Raw genomic sequence first — 6000 nt, 5'->3', positions numbered from 1 at the left:
AGGGCGGCACGGTGGTGTAGTGGTTAGCGCTGTCGCCTCACAGCAAGAAGGTCCTGGGTTCGAGCCCCATGGCCGGCGAGGGCCTTTCTGTGTGGAGTTTGCATGTTCTCCTCGTGTCCGCGTGGGTTTCCTCCGGGTGCTCTGGTTTCCCCCACAGTCCAAAGACATGCAGGTTAGGTTAACTGGTGACTCTAAATTGACCGTAGGTGTGAATGTGAGTGTGAATGGTTGTCTGTGTCTATGTGTCAGCCCTGTGATGACCTGGCGACTTGTCCAGGGTGTACCCCGCCTTTCGCCCATAGTCAGCTGGGATAGGCTCCAGCTTGCCTGCGACCCTGTAGAAGGATAAAGCGGCTAGAGATAATGAGATGAGATGAGATTATCCAAGCTTGTTTGGAAGTTGGGGTCAGAGGACAGGATCAGATATGACACAGTGTCCCTGGAGCAGAGACGGTTAAGGACCTTGCTCAAGGGCCCAACAATAGCAGCTTGGTGGTGCTAGGACTTAAACCCCCGACTTTCTGCTCACTAACCCAGAGCTTTAACCTTTGAACCATGACGTTTACTGTTTAGGTTACTGATCTTGCAACTTTCCCAACACTCGGTTTGATGGGAGCAGGACTACTTCCTGTCCCATGCCGTTCTGTAATCCAGAGCCTGTGTAATGTCTCTGAAAGGACGCGCGAGGGCGGTATTGGACTCAGAACCGGTCACGTGCTCATGTAAACACCACTTTACCATGTTGCAGGCTTTGGAGTGAAACCTGTTAGTGATTCCTCACTTTCAACATAAAGATAAGCGTTAAAGTGGATGGAAGAACACAAGTCTAATTCATCACCACATTTAGAAAGAAATATCACGTAGGCTACATTTTCACCTACTTTATCCCACATGCACTGTTAATAAAAGCAGCTTGTTTCATGGCTACAAAATAACATTCATTTGTGTAGTAGCCTCAACAACTGGGGGGGGGCATAACTAAAGAACACAACTTTGCCAAAGCTTTCAATTTGTTTGAATTGATCAGATCATGCGAGTCACCTAAAAAGAGTCGTTTCCGCGTGGAGCATCGTTAATGACTGGGGGTGGTTTTGGGATCCAGAGCCACTCCCTCTTGCTGATCCATTCACACACTTACTTTCTCACAGGACACATCACAGTGTCTTTCCCGGGAGCAGAGTAAATCCGAGCTGCTGCACTGGAGATTTGAGCCTGACGCGTCCCTGCTCTCTGAAAGGGACAAAACCAACACCCACAAAAACGGAAACGCATCGAGGGAGCTCTGTTTCACCTTTATAAAGACGGCTGGATGGTTGTATTCCCCTCCAGGAGTGGATTGAAGGGAATTTCATTCTGAACACGAGGCAAGTTTCATTCTCATTCACAGTTAGAGTATCATTTTTCCACCAGCCAGATGCTGTCCTGATTGTGGGAACAAACTTTTTTCCATTCAAACTTTTTTTATGCTCAAGATCTTGAAATATAGCTTTCTACTATAAAATCTCGGGGTGGGGGTGACCCTAAGTCTAATAGGCTACAAATAAAGGTCTAAGAACTGAAGAAATTGGATGGCATCTTATGTTGTTGTTTTTTTGGGTGGTGGTGGTTTTGCTTTTTATTTTAAAATAATCTGAGGTTTCAGCACAGGAGGAGAGGGCATTTGTGATGGGGGGGAAATTATTATTATTATTATTATTATTATTATTATTATTATTATGCAAAAAATAAATAAATTTATATATATATTAGTGTGTGTGTGTGTGTGTAAAATACCGGTTGGGCTGCAGGGTGAGACATGCTGAAGACAAAGGGCCCTATTAGTACTATTACTACTGCTGCTGTTCCCTCTGTATGAAGGGTTCAGACTGAATACTGTTCTGGTCACTCAGTTTACTTAATGATCAGAAGAGAAGTTTTTTTTTTTTAATTTATTCTGTTTATTTTTGACCGCAAGATTATTTATTTACTCGACAAAGCAAATCTTAGTTTGTTTTTTAAATGATTGAGGATTAAAATGAATGTGATGTGCAAGCACGCCAGTTGTTATCCTGTTCACATTTGAGTTTGGTGGGATGTTTTGTTTTTTTTTTGGCCTGAAAATGCCTAGTAACTTTGAGTTACATTTCTTACTAAATGTATGGTACATGTCTATGAAAATGTCCACAGTTATGTGCTCAAGTAGATTCTGTTGCTGTTTAGTTGCCATGTACCCAATGTTCTTTTGCGATCAGTAATTGTGCACTCCTTTTTACTGGTTAGTGATACCTGTGTATTTGAGAATACTTGGAAAAAGTTTTTTTTTTTTCCCTCCTCTCAGACACACCCGTATTCTGATCCGTGTTTGGCATTTTCTTTCTCTCTCTCTCTCTGGTCTTGTTCTTTGGTCATACACAAAGAATTTGAGTTGCTTTGGGGAGGTCATGTAGTGTTTATTGTATATCATTTACCTCAGTACCTACTCAGGTAAAATGGACAAAAGATCACAGGTGATAAACCTTGTAGGGAATATTACAACCCGCCCTGTATCTGATGTAATGGTGTATACGCAAGGGAAACTGTGTTCTGTGTGACTGTCAACAGTACAGATGTGTTTACTGTTCAGGTGTGACGTTAAATGGCAAAAATAACACAACTGTTTGTGTTATTTGTGTCGATCCTGGCTGCATGAGTAGTCAAATGTTTTTATGTATCAAGGTGTCCGTGATGTGCAGATTAGCCAACTGGTTCTAACTTTATATTGTCTTAAGCAAAATCATTGCAACCCAAATGCTGCAAATAAATACCGACTTTTTCACTGTTTATCATATTAGGCCACACGTAATATACCCTTTTAAAATAAATGTTGGTCTGTTGCACTTGCTTGACTTGCAGGATGGCTTTTCACTGCATGCATGTACAAGTTGACTCATGCCTCAAAACCTGTGTTAATGGGGATTTATTAGTAGACGCTGTTAGAGATTGTGTGGCAGGTTGTGCTCAGCCCTGTTTCCCAGAGTGCGTCGGGGGGTTTTTTTACATGAGATGCTCTGCAGGGGACAAATTTGTTACTAATTGGCAAACACATGGCTAGGTAAATGTTGCTGCACACTTGGACCCAGTGTCAGGCAGGAGTCATATGGCAGTCTGGGGAAAACCCCTCAGATTTCACTGTGAATTAATTGTCTCACAGGCGGCATGGTGGTGTAGTGGTTAGCACTGTCGCCCCACAGCAAGAAGGTCCTGGGTTTGAGCCCAGTGGTCAGTGAGAGCCTAGCTGTGTGGAGTTTGCATGTTCTCTCTGGTTTCCCCCACAGTCCAAAGACATGCAGGTCAGGCTAATTAGTGGCTCTAAATCGACTGTAGGTGTGAATATGGGTGTGAATGGTTGTCTCTGTGTGACCTGGCGACTTGTCCAGCGTGTACCCCGCCTCTCGCCCATAGTCATCTGGGATAGGCTCCAGCTTGCCTGCGACTCTACAGGATAAGTGGTTATGGATGGATGGATGGATGGATGGATGAATTGTCGCATCCAAAAACTAGGGAAAATTGGGCTCTGGCCTAAATTGAATTTCTCATATTATAACATAATTTGAAGCCTCAGCCTCAAGAAACTATAAATACAGTTGTTATTTATAGTTCACAGAAGGTTGCATACAGGGACATGAATGCCATGGTATTGGGCTTTCAGTTTATTTCTTTGAACTCTTCTTTCCCTGTAGCAGAATGATTGGCAGAATGACATGCGTATATCTTTTTTTTTTTAAAAAGGCACAAGTTTAAGTTTATTTTGGGCTTTCTAAAATCAACATGGGGTCAAAATTACATATACAGGGTCTAAAATATACATACACCCACTTAGATTAATTCAGTGGTGTTGAAGGTTCCAAAATGGCTTCTTTCCTTCCAGTTAGTGATCATGATTGACTTCAGCTGGCAATTTCTCTGTGCCAACATAACATTTGTTTGAAGGCACTCCTTGGATTAAGTAACTCGCGGTACAATGGGGAAAGTCCAAGGAGCTCAGTGCAGATCTGAGAAATAGGATCATAGATTTATACAACTCAGGAATGTCTCTTGGAGCTATTTCTATACAACTGCAGGTTCCAAGATCAGTTCAAATATTTATCCCTAAATACAAGTTATTGGGAGGTGTAGCCACTTTGCCAAGCCAGTTTGCTGGAAGAAGTCCCAAACTGTCACCCTTAGCTGAGAGGAAATTGGTTCAAATGGTCAGGAACCACCAAGGCACAGGCCTGCCATGAACTGGAAGCTGCTGGAACTCTGTCTACAGTCAAGCAAGTTTTACATCACCATGGACTGAGAGGCTGCCATCCAAGAAAGAAGCCCCTGCTCCAAAATTGACATGTTCAAGCTCAACTAAAGTTTTCAGCTGACCACACTGACCAATAAAAAGCCTTTTGGAAGAAAGTTTTATGGTCAGATGAGAGATCATTGTTTGGCCACAATGACCAGAGGTATGGTGGAATGCTGTACTAACTGTTAAGCATGGTGGTGGTAGTGTTATGCTCTGGGGCTGTTTTGCTACCAATGGAACGAATTGGAAGTGGATGGAATAATGGAGGAGGACTATCTCAGAATTTCAGCATAACCTCAAGCCATCAGAATCTTGGACATAACTGGGTGTTCCAGCAGGATACTGATCCCAAACATGCATCAAAGCAAATCTAATCACTTACCAGTGATCCAAATATCCATGATGCACCTGCTCTGTGTTTGAAGTGGGATGTTTTTATATTCAATTTTTTTTTTTCATATTTTTGTTTAAAATGCTATGTTGTGGTTGGTATGCATGCAAAAGAGAAGCATATTTCAGTTCAGGAAAGCCTGTAGCCACCATATAAATCAGCTTGCTTTGCAAATTGTGTTCATTTGACTTATTTTTCCTGATGTGACATCCAGTATATCATGGCCCTTTCAAAAGCATGATTTGCCTGAGTCTGTCCATGGTAGTGAAAATGTAATTTATTTCAGGATTGATTTAGTCTTTTTATACCTGGCTTTGAATTTTTTTTTCCTTCCCCCTTTTAATGCTAGTTAGAAGTTAGACTGTTTGGTTATAGTGATCATATAATCAAAAATAGAACATATGTCCTGTTGTTCAGAACATGTGATCTGTTAACCTAATAGAGAGAAACTCCATTTTTATCTTCACCCTGTACATAAACATACAAGACAGAACAGGGCCTTGGTGCATTTGTGCAATTTCAGTCAAACTAGCATAGCTTTATTTGAATGCCATCAGCAGCTTTGAAACTGCCTTCTGGTTGACAGCCAAGTACATCCTAAAAGAAGGATATAGCCCTTCAGATTTTCCCCGTAGTATTACCCTCCAAAAAGGAGTTTTTCATGCATAAAGATGATCATGTGTAATGGTAAATCAGGATGTAGGTTAACTTCTTTTTATAAAGTATGAATGTTGGGGAATTGAGTTATGGTAGTGATGGTACTTGGATTGGTGGCAAGCGGTTTAAAAAAAATAGTCCATAAGAGTTGATGCATTTTAGTGTTGAGTCAGTACAGTGGAAAAGTCCGTCTGAGTTTACCCTGGCACTGGAAGATGCTCATGAAGCAGCGTTTCCGGTCACTGAGCAAGCTTGCCAGTCCACACACACAGTCAGTGTCTGTGTCTCTCTAAAACTGTTGCATTTGGAGGCACTCATGATTCTTCTTACATTTGCCAGCAAACTGGGATGCAGTCTGGCTGCCACTTCATTTTGGACTTTGCACTCTATTGGAGCCAACAGTATCATTTTATTTTTACTTGTCTGTTAAGGCCATGAAGTTGCTAAAACAACAAATTTCTATATTGTGGTTTTAATATAATTGACAGTTTTAAAAGAAATTGATTTTTTTTCCCCTAGTTGTCCGTTCATTTTAGTTTTCCTTCCAAATGGGTAAATATAAAAGGCACGTATTTGTTTTTCTGAGACGATGTCATGAATCATGAGTGAAGTCGTAGGACATGCCTCTGGTACAAGGACAGACGGACGCAGAGGCCAC

General features: G+C 41.6%; 1 protein-coding gene across 3 annotated transcripts in view; it reads left to right on the top strand.

Annotated features, from left to right (window-relative positions):
* The first annotated feature begins 1143 nt into the window (after positions 1–1143).
* The window catches only part of myo1b (myosin IB), an 81332-nt gene continuing 76475 nt past the window's right edge, over positions 1144–6000 (top strand). For all 3 annotated transcript variants that reach the window (XM_060929868.1, XM_060929867.1, XM_060929869.1), the window contains exon 1: positions 1144–1364. The gene's annotated coding sequence lies outside the window, so the exon portion shown is untranslated. The remainder of the gene's footprint in view (positions 1365–6000) is intronic.

This window comes from Neoarius graeffei, chromosome 9 (assembly GCF_027579695.1).
Source record: "Neoarius graeffei isolate fNeoGra1 chromosome 9, fNeoGra1.pri, whole genome shotgun sequence".
In the NCBI taxonomy this organism is placed as follows: domain Eukaryota; kingdom Metazoa; phylum Chordata; class Actinopteri; order Siluriformes; family Ariidae; genus Neoarius; species Neoarius graeffei.
This window is presented reverse-complemented; position numbering and strand designations above follow the sequence as displayed.